At 35.6% G+C, this 11,491-nt stretch overlaps 1 non-coding gene across 1 annotated transcript; it reads right to left on the reverse strand.

Moving 5' to 3' along the window:
• Positions 1-8,336: 8,336 nt before the first annotated feature.
• On the reverse strand, positions 8,337-8,425 carry TRNAY-GUA (transfer RNA tyrosine (anticodon GUA)). The gene is given in 2 exon segments: positions 8,337-8,372; positions 8,389-8,425. It is a non-coding gene; the product is annotated as a tRNA-Tyr (tRNA).
• Between the last annotated feature and the right edge of the window lie 3,066 nt (positions 8,426-11,491).

Consider the following 11,491-nt stretch of genomic DNA (forward strand, 5'->3'; position numbering starts at 1 on the left):
TGTATGAGTATAAATTTGATTATTAACATTATCAACTAATACTGTTAATTAAAGCTTACTTAATTTTGGGTTTTACGCGTTTGCTAATGATGTGTGAAGTTGATGAAATAAAAACAAAGATATGCAGTCAAACCTCGTTAGTGCGTCACCCGGTTAACACGTCACTCCGCTTAACGGGTCACCTTTTTGAAGTCCCAATTGTCCTCTCAGGCAGGAATTGGCACAGCTATGGCTTACTCCGCTTACTAAGTCATATTTTTCCTCTCCCAAGAGTGACTCATTAACGAGGTTTGACTGTATTCCGACACCGGTGCACATATGGATTTCGTGAATTTTGAATGATACGTATTGATGGGGATGACGTAGAAGTCCAGGGTGTCCTGACCGCTTTTAATTTGTGAGAAATGCTTTTAGTTCCAAAAAAAAAAAAATCAAATTTGAATGAAAAATTAAATTTTAAATAAGAAATGTAAGAAATGAAAAAACAAAAATTAATGAAATTGAAGGATGAATTATCAATCATTTTAGGGACTCTTTTCGATTCAGGGCTTTTTTTAGCCCATTCGTTAAGTCAGAGCTGCCAGTATCAGATGCATTGACAGAGGTGTCTGCCCTAACTATTTTCGGGCTCCAAAAGCCCCAATTTTATATTTTTGACGGGAGGGAAATTAGCACCCTAAAACTCATACACTATTACTGCATACACTGGAATGCTCTATTAAAAAAAAGTAAATAAATTAACGCAAAAATTTATGAAAATTTCAAAGTAATAAAAAATCCGAACCAAAAAAATTTAAACTAGTGTAAGAAATAATTCCAAAACTAATTATAAAATTGGTTTTAATAAAAGTTTTGGGTGAAAGGATCGAAAGAAATAACGAGAAAAATTAACATTTAAAATTGCTGAATTAGAAATGAGAAAAATAATAGATAGAAATAATTAGAGAATTGATGGGAAAATCTGAACTAATGAAAGAAATAATTCCATAATTGATGGAAGAAATAATTCCCCCGGAATTGATGAACTAATACTGTTCAAAACTATTTCTATTATCAGTTCCAGAATTGATGAATGAAATAAATCCAAAATTTATAAAAATTCAGAAATAATGAAAAATAATTCCAGAGCTGAAAATTCATAGTTAATGAAAGTAGTCCCATATTATTGATCAAAATTTAAAATTAATGAAAGAAATAATTCCAGAATATTGATGAAAATCTAGATTTAATGACGGAAATGATCCCATTATTAAATCAATGAAAGAAATGATTCCAAAAATTTTCAAAGATTCAGAATTAATGAACGAAATAAATACATAATTTTGAACTCCAGAATAAGTAACTAAGGAATTCCATAATCAGGTGGCACCTTGGAACCTAGAGCTGAGAACATTCAAATCGAGATTTTCTTTAAAAAAAGTAGTTTTAATGATTAACAATTTAAAGGAAATCAACCCTTTAACGATCAATGTTCCTAAAATTGGGAACATCGGTTTTATTTATTCGAAAAAAAAATATCTTTCTTACATGGAGAAACACTTTTTCCCTTCAACGTGTGATATTCCAAACTTGATTTAAAAAACAAAAATTTTAAGCCATCAAAATTTCATTTTTTAAATCTCCCATTTTTGAGAAAGAATATTTCCTTTTTGTTTTTAATTTTAATGTTGTTTCTACGGACATGGGTATGTCCAGGAAACATACAGGAAAATTAATTTTTTTTAAAGAATTGGTTGATATCTCTAAACCAAAGAATCAGAAAGGGGGAATAAGAAGAAAAAATTAATAAAATCAATTCAAATCTTAATTCAGCCGGTAAAAGGTTAAAATTTCTGAAACAAAACAACATCAGAAATCTTACTTTGGGGGCTTTTGTGAAATATTTTCCTCTTTGTAAACGTCCATAAAACTCAATTTGAAACTAAAATTTCTCTATCACCAATTTCCATTAAATCGACATGTATTCCCCAATGCCGGAAAATTTGATTAATATGCTGATTCAAATACTTTTAAATATGGTCACTCTTCTGAAGTTTTATCTCTCACTCACTGAAATGGGACTTTGTAGAAAGTAACGGGTGTCTTATAAATCAGCGGTTCTCAACTGGTCCGCGGAGCCCTTGGGGCTCCGTGGGCACTTCCCAGGGGCTCCGCGGCCACTCGAATAAATCAATAAATTTTATAAACAAATAAAAAAGAGGCCTAAAGGGTACCGCCATATAAATAATATACTAAAAAGGGCTCCTCGAGTTAAACAGGGCTCCCCCATAGAAATTATACAGTGAAAAGGGCTAAGGGAAATTCGAGTTTGATGTGAGGTGAAAAGTGTATAAGTGTAAGCGTTGTGTATATAGGGAAAATGTGTTATGAGTAGGAACATAGTTTAGCACATCAAAAATTGGTTTTGTGAAATAAATCAAGTTAAATAACAAACTTTTTCTGCAATCTTTAATCTAATTTTAATCGGTTTGATCAAGAGTCTCTATTAACTCAACTAAAATTTTTAACTGATATTAATCAACCCGATCGATTAACCAACCTGATTAATCGAGCAATCGGATCAGCCCTATATTTAAATTGTTTTCTCTCATTTCTATTTTTTTTCAAAGAATATAGTCTCTCTAATTTTTCAAATCTAAACAAAACGCGAATTAATCGCTAAAGAGTGACGTTTAATAACCTCATTCGAATTATTTAAAAAACTTCAGAATTTTAAATATGTATAATATCACGACCGATACTATAGCAATCGGTCAATTAATCAATTTGGTGTCGAAAACATTGAAAATCAGATTCAATTGGGTTATGTCCTTGACAATATTTTTGCGTAAGTATGGATGGAGAAGTCGCTCGATTAACGTTGTAATTTCGAATATTATTGCGTTTTCTTCTGTAAACGTTATAACACTAGAAAGAAGAGGAAAAAAATATAAAGAACCGAAGTCCAAAACACGTAGCCGTGACCTCCGTCCATGTTGGGAAAAAAAAAATCAAATAAAAACTTTGGCGCCTGGCGATTCCTAAAAGACCACAGACAGAGAGAGAGACATCGTACATACAACATAATATATTCACGAAACGTATTCTTATCTTGTACTATTTCTCTCTCTTTTTACGTTATTCTTAATAATTCTTATTGACTTGCCCTTGAGATCCCGTCGCCATTTTTGCTGCCGGCGCTTAATTTATTATTACGTATCATTAATTTTCTTCTTTTATTCGAGGAAAACGTAAAAATAAAACCGTTCACACTTTCACGGAAACTAAAAAGTGCTGGAATATTTTAGTAGTCGGAAAAATTATGATTTGAAATATTTAAAGAAAAGTTGATGTTTTGCAGGCTGCATAACCTTTTCAGTCCGCAGGCCAGATATGCGGTATTTCCGCTGCTCGCCAACTAGACACTAATATATAAAGACTAACCATATGACCCGTATTTTAAGAGATATTCCTGTAATTTTGGTCATCCTAACTTTTCTGTAAAAAATGTCACGTTCTTTACATTATTTTCAACAAAGCTAAGTTGAATTTTGGAAATCAAGAATTAAGGGGTCTCCTACCTTTTAACATGATAAAAAAAATTAATTATGCAGAAATATTATTAAAAATACTCTTTGTCCATTGCTTATTTTCAAATTTTCACCATATGTACTTGATTGTGTACGCTATCCTATGCCAGTGCAAATTTTACATATCTCCAACACTTAATTTTTTTGCAAATTTTCAAAAAACGCATTTAAAACAGCTTGCTCGCATGATAAAATAGCATGACATCAATGAAACTGAAAAAAAAAATTACTTAAAATAAAACAAAAACTATTCATTTCATAAAATGACGAAAAAGATTAATAATGTAAACATTCACCGAAAAAAACGTTTTTCCGGCATTTAAAGTTGTTTTTCCCCAATTTTCCCCTGTTTTTTTAAAATTCGAATAACTTAGTGAATATTGCACTTGAAACGTAGAATTATTTTGCTGGCATCAGGAATAACAGGGCAACAACATTTTTTTGGGACACGTGGGGACTGTATAAAAAGTTATTTTTTTATTTTTCAATACAACCCCTTGAAACATGAATGACATATCTGAGTAATACACGGTATTTGGAAACTTTTTCTAATTGGAAATATTCCTCTAGGATCAATGGTTCACCAGTAAATGCCATACACCCCCCCCCCCGTTTACTATGGACCCTGTATTAATATCCATTCATAAATACTTGGGTCATAAAAAAAATTGCATTTCTTAGAAATTTTGAAACTTTTAAAATATAATCTTGCGATGTGTGAGATTGAGTCGATAAAATTTCGATATTTTTCGTCATTTTATGAACACCTGAGCAGTTTTCTTTATTTGAACCATTTTTTATTCAATTTCATTAATGTCATGTTATTTTATCTATACGCAAGCGCTGTTTAATGCATTTTTTTGAAAATTTGTAAAAAAAATTAGTATCAGAGATATGTGAAGTTTTGTACTGGCGTAGGATAGCACAGAAATGGCAACTTACCTGCCTTTGACCATATTTTTTGTCGGCTGCAATTGACAACTTCACTTGCCTTGATAACTTTTTCGGGAATATCCCGTGTTTTTCTGAAAGAAATATGGTCAGCCTAGGTATTTATCGTGTTTTATGTATTGATACGATTTGTGTGTATTTCCATTAAAACCACTTTCGCGAGCCGGATGGAACCCATTGGCGGGCACGAGGTTGTGCACTACTGATGTACTGTTTTTTATATTTCAAAATTTTTCTAGTGAAATTTTAGTTACAGTCAAACTCGCGATAAAAATGACTTATTCTATAACGTCAATTATTGGCGGTCTGATCACATCCAGGGAATGTTTGTCAATTGTTACATTTATGCTTGAAAAAAAAAGCAATAATTACATGTTTGAAGCTTCGACTTGCTCATTAACATGAACATTATACACAACATTTCCATAATATTTATTTTGCCCTTCCCGAACATTTTCTTATAAAAATGTCCTGTTTTTTCAACAAAATTTGGTTTAATTCTTAATCTTTATTAAATCAGGAATGAAGGTAATTTGCTTAATTTGTGAATTGTGTGACAATTGAATATGACTAAACATTCATTTCCCCCGTTTGCCAAGTTCATTTTTTCCCGCAAAACATATTTCCCGCCAGGAGTTTCTTATAAGCAATATTTGGCAATTTCGCCGATATTTGGTGATATGTCTGGCGAAAATCGGAGATGCCCCGTATTAATTATCCTAATTTCCCGTATTTTTCTGCATAAAATATGATAACCCAAGAAAAAAAAAATGCACAGTATTTGACTGCCTCTGATTAAATTTTTCATCAAAAGAGGTCTTGAAACGTCAGCCTCGGTTATAACGACAGAATTTCGATAAAACTTCGGTGCCTTTATAACCGAGCTTGACTGTATTCTATTTTTTGTTCGAACGTGAATTTTAGACTTTTATGTGAAGTTTTTAGAAGTCCCGGGATTTTCTCTTATTTCAAAGGATTGGTTTAGTGCAGCGTTTCTCAACCTATGGTCCGTGGACAAGTGGTTATCAATGACGATAGCACAGGTGGTCCGCAGAAAGCTTTGGTAGTTTAAATGTAACTGAATGAAAAATTATTCAGCTATATTATTTAACTAAAATACAGCACATTTTGACTACCAATTGCCACCGTAAAGGTTGCCCTAAGTCCTCAAAATCACAAATTATAGCTTAAAAATTACCAATGAGCGGGAAATGGACGACTATTGGAAAATGGCAGTAAGTTGAAATTTAGTTTCACTGACACACAGCTCAAACGCCAACTTAATATCCTCCCACTTACCTCCCGTAGAGATATATCGCTCGCCTATCATTACTTTTCAAAATTATCCACGGATATTTTAACATTGACGCGAACCACATTCTAATCAAATCTTCACATTTTTCCAATCGACTCAATCACTCCCAAAAACTGAAACCTTTTTTGCATACACAGATTGCTTCAAATGTAGTCGCACCCCCCCCCCCCCTCCGTACAATTATTGGTTGGAACAACCATGGCCCCCGCAAGGTTGGGCTGGTGGCAGGGCCGGGACGATTCTCATCATTCATCCGTTGAAGATAGTGACAAACGAAATTTCGCTAAATTACCTAATGAACAAGATTACTTACGTCAGTATGTGCTGCCATCTGTATTTTAAGTTCTCAATACTGTAAGAAATATTTGTCCCTAATTTTTGTTTTTGAAATCTGATACGAAGTTAAAGTTTTTGATAAATTTTTTAGAAGTTTTTATCTCCCTACAATTTTACATCTCAATGATTTTTCCTTTTTAATTTGTAGGTAAAATCATACTCATTCAAAATTTTCATACTAATTTATTTTCTGAATGGTTTTTCAGAAGCTCTCGATGGAGTCCTAGACTCATGTACGGTGTTACATTTTCCTAACTGGGTTTGGATATTTTCCGATAAAATCGTAGAAAAAATCAGTGGCACAAGAACAAAATTACCTAATCTATCAGATTTTAAAGAAGTTTTTTGAAAAAGTTATGAAATCGCACGCTTTAGTTATGAACGTTGATTATTGTTATTAACTTTACCGTTAATTACCAAACACCTAATGATCTTTATCTTTTTTCCCTTCAATGAATTTAGGTTAGGGATCCTTAACGCAGATTTCCTTGGTGAAATTTCAGGTGGTCCTGCGCACGAATGAGAAAACAATTAACTGATCGTTTCTCTCATATACAGAGAAATTAATTTCTAATATAATTTTTTTTATTTTCATAGCTGGAGCTCAAAAACTTTACTTTTACTTACTTAAAGAAATATATATATATACGAGGTGCATAGCAAATAGGGGTTATGACATTTATATTGGCAAACCGTTGATCCTAGAGGTGTACTTCCAATTAGAAAAAGTTTCCAAATAACGTGTGCCACTCAGGTATTGCATTCGTGTTTCATGGGGTTGTATAGTTATTAAAATTAAAAAAAAATTAACTTTTTATACAGTCCCGGTGTACCCCAAAACCAAGTTAGAAAGTTGTTGCCCTCCTGATGCCAAAAAAAAAATCCATGTTTCTAAATGCAATGTGCATTGAAATATTCGAAAAATGGAGGAAATTTGGGAAAGGGGGCATTCAAGTATTACGTCAGCATCGATTGGGGAAGGGAGGGGGTTTCCGATTTCCTGACTTTTGATGACGGGGGGGGGGGATTTGGATAATGCTTACGTCATCAACAACCATTTGTAAAAGTATGAAATATTTTTAATGCCATCCTGAAGGTGTCGCGAGTTCGATACCCGGTTCGTCCTTGTCAGAAAACCTTCCTGACACAGGGGTACAACAAAACATGGCGACATGACCACAGAAAAAATTGCTACCGCAGGGAGTCCCCCATCGAGGGGTTAGCGCACCAAACTCTCGGTGAATATAAAAAAACAAGCCTGCCGTTCGGAATCGGCAATAAATTGTAGGTCCCGGTCTAAAATTAGCCCTCGTGTGCAGAAAAATGACCGTGGTGCGACAAAAATGATTAACTTCTTCGGTGACGTCACGAGCTTCGCTTGGGGATCTTCTGCTACAGATGGTGTTTGTTGTTGCTTGATTTCGAGAAAGAAAGAGGAAAGGTCCCCATCATCCTGGAGCGGGCCTCCTAGGCTGGGACCTTTGGCAGCCCCCCGCCCCCCAAGTCAGACTTATTACGGGGCCCTTCTGTATTGAATTTATAGCAAGAAAAAACAAAAAAAAAATTTGATAATTGTCCCTGTCAGCCCCACCCTTGCAGGAGCCATGGGTTACCCTACGAACGTAGGTGTAATTTTCTATCTTAAACCATGAGGATAACACTGTAACTTGTATCAATTACAAGAATTCGGTAATTTTTCATTTAATTAGAATTCAATCCCCAAGTCTGCCTGCGGACCACAGGTTGAGAAACCCTGCTATAGGCCAACACCCCCCCCCCCCCTACAGCAGCAGATCTCAATCTCTTTTTGACTTCGGAGCCCTTTTTTTGGTATACAATTTCAAAAGCGGAGCCCCGTAGACCTTTTTTTTTATTTATTCATCAAAGTTACTGACTTAGTTTTATTTTATTCAAAAATATTTATAATTATTATTATTTTTTTTAATTTATTGGTTTTTCTTTAAAATTTTTACTTTCCTCAAGTGGCCGCGGAGCCCCTGGAAGTTCGCAAGGAGCTCCAAGAACTCCGCGGAGCACCGGTTGAGAACCGCGGCTCTACAAGGTGGGGGGGGGGGGAGTGGATATATATATATATATATGAGTGTTCCTTCTATTCTTTCTTGATTTAAATCCATAACAATCAATAAAAAAAAAAAAGTTGACTTTCCGTCGAGCCGGAGTCGAACCAGCGACCTATGGATTTCTGAATCTAACCATCTACAGTCCACCGCTCTGCCAACTGAGCTATCGACGGATGCGTTCCTTTGCCTTATTCTAAAATAAGTACAAAAAAGCTTTTTATGAATTTAGACTGAAAGTACTATTGATACAGTTTTACCAGCAACTGATGCTTCTCTTCAAATATTTTCTCATAGAAATTTTCTTTCTAGTTGACAGTTATAGCTCCATAGACATGAAAATTCTTCTCAAGTGGATTTTTTTTCTCCCCTTTCCCTTCCTAACTGTCAAACCCGAAAATTGAACGCACTGCCATCTATCTGTTAAAATACATACTCTAAATATACAAAACGATACCCGAAGGAAAAAAAAAAAAGAAAGCTATACATATTGGCGTTTCTCAGAGCACCCTTAAGGCATGCTTGACATACAAATAATGACATAAGATCTAATAGCAATATACGTATTCACGTTTTCTATGAATACCAGTCAGGAATCTATATTACAACAATAAGACAACTACATGATACAATCCATCTGTATGTAAAATTTCTTTGTTACATAAATACAAAAAAAAATATGCTTTATATTGAACAATATAAGCGAGCAACGGGTTGAAGATGCCTGGCAAAGGTGGTCCGTGGGCAGAGTTGATAATTTAATTTCTAACGCATATGAAAATTATTAACATTAGTAATTGATTGATATTAGTAATAACGGTTATGGGTTCATATAAAAATTACACTTTTGCTCACCGCATGCGTCACCGAGGCAAATGCGATTCTAAATACAGGATATCACTAAATTTTGCTAAAAAATTGCAATTTATGCCATTCGGTAAGTACTAATGTATTGCTGAAGTTGCTGTAGGGTGGAAAAAATAGAGGACTACTACAAATAAAATAAATGTGTTTCACGAAAAGTATATTCAAATGATCAGATGACCATATTTCGTTAAGAAAAATACGGTTCACAGAAATATCAAATAGGATAAAATACGGAGAACATCGGTGGGAACAATCACTAATTGTTATTAAAATTGCTGAAACATTTACGGAAAAAAAAGTTGAACCAGAGAAATATCTGAGATGAAAATATTTATATTTTTTGCCCTATAATTATCATGAAATAAATTACAAATATTATATGAAAACACTTTGTATTCACGAATTTAGTAAATGCTTGGTCAGCCGGGGCAAGCCAATACCTACTAAAGCAGTATCCTTGCTCTAGAAGGTGTTGGGCAAGCACGCATTTCGACGCCCCATTGTAATGTTGAAGGAGAAGTTAAAGGGTGGAATTTTACCCCTTTTGATCCGGCGCTGGGGGCACCAGACCCGCCTGCTATCCCCTAGTTGCGGCCCTGGCAAGGGGTGCTGTGCACCTGGACGGCAGGTTGTAAGGGGCGGCACCCGCACACTTTAGTTAAGACTCCACAAATTTTAAAATTTTCACACAGTAAAAATTCACATGACATTACGCCTTTGAACCATACCGCGACAGCGGAAATGTTGAAAAACCTTTAGGGAATAGACAGGGCCTGGGACCGCAATACCAGAAACTAGAATGTAAGCTATCGGAAGCGGCTCGAGACAAAATTTCTGTCCGTGCGGAACTTATTTTTTGCGTGAATTGCTTATTATACATAGCAGGAGGCCGCAGCCCCTATATCCTACGTGAGAGCTCCTAGGCTGGAGTCTTTCATGGGTTCCCCTTAGCCAGATTTTAAAGAAGGGGGGGGGGGGGAGCCTCCTACAATTAATTTATAGTGTGAAAAAATAATAATAAGGATACAGTCTCGGGTTTCGGACTGGAACCCTGTCAGCTCAACCCTTGTGGGTCATGCCTCTCTCCCTCACAACTTCTCACAAAAAAAAAAGTTTTTCGCCCTTTCATTTCGGATTTGGCGCATTGTTTACCCAAAAAACGCATTTGACCATACGCCCCGTTTTTTCTTTCGTCCATAGTTATTGCATTGTTATTAATTATATACCGAATAATTTCTTCCACATTACAGCTCTTATTGATGAGTACTATCGCATTTTCCTTCGAATTTTTTAAATTTATCTCAAATCTCCAACATAGAAGCGAATCTTGTTAATGTCGAACTACCTACTCCCAATGTTCCCAGAGCAGAAACTTAGGGGATTGAGAAGGTGGGGGGGGGGGGATGTTTTCTTAATTAATTCAGGACCTGGACAAGTGGGAACTCAAATTTTTTGCCTTTATTTAACCACCCCTGAAAAATTACTGGGTGAAAATTACTTGACACCAAAGACAAAGCGTGTGTGAATGTTGTCTCTTCTGAATTTTTATCATTCCAAAATTTAAAAAAAATTATGTGCCTAAAATAAGACCACCAGGTCACACCGCACCCCTTGTTGAGAACCACTGGACCAGGCTAGACACATGAGTGTGGTTCTAGCTTTGGAGGCAAGCTTTGGAGATTCAGTTCATGAAGTTGCTATCAGATACCTACAGTACGTACTTCATGAGTTTCATTACATTCGCCTACGGTGATGATCAACGATAAAACATACCAATCAAGAAATCAAAATAATCTAGTTTTATTCGGGGCTGTAGCGTTCATTCACTCGATAAATCATCTAAAATCGACTTCGGTACATTCGGTAAAATCCATTAATGACGGACGAACGTTGTTGCTATTAGATTATTCTGAGCGGGAATTTCCGATAAATACTAAATGTTTTTTTGGTCGATGTCTGGCTATCCGATCGAAATAGATGTAGGTAGATCACGTGGCCGGATCGGCGAGCTTCCTCTTGGCGGCCTTCTTCTTCTTCTTGCTGGCTTTCTTCTTGGACTTGGTCTTCTTCTTAGATGACTTCTTAGCGGAAGCTTTTTTCTTTTTCTTGGCGGCAGAAGCCTTCGCCTTGGCCTTCGTCAGGATTTTAGCAGCAGCAGGTTTAGCGACTGGTTTCACGATCTTCGGGCCCGGAGTGACGGCGACGTTACCTTGCTGGGCTCCTCCGGACGAGGACTTTTTTATCTTCTTCGGATCCATGATAATTATGTATCACTGCTTGGCACTCGATTCCTGAAGGGCGAATGACTGATTGAAAGAAAGAGTTTTCTTCTCAAACCTCTGATGAAGAGCTGCGATAGCCGACTCTATTGAATG

This window comes from Pholcus phalangioides, unplaced genomic scaffold (genome assembly GCF_987345545.1).
Source record: "Pholcus phalangioides strain wild (caught in Gottingen) unplaced genomic scaffold, Ppha-v1.0 ptg000001l_1, whole genome shotgun sequence".
NCBI classification, from domain to species: domain Eukaryota; kingdom Metazoa; phylum Arthropoda; class Arachnida; order Araneae; family Pholcidae; genus Pholcus; species Pholcus phalangioides.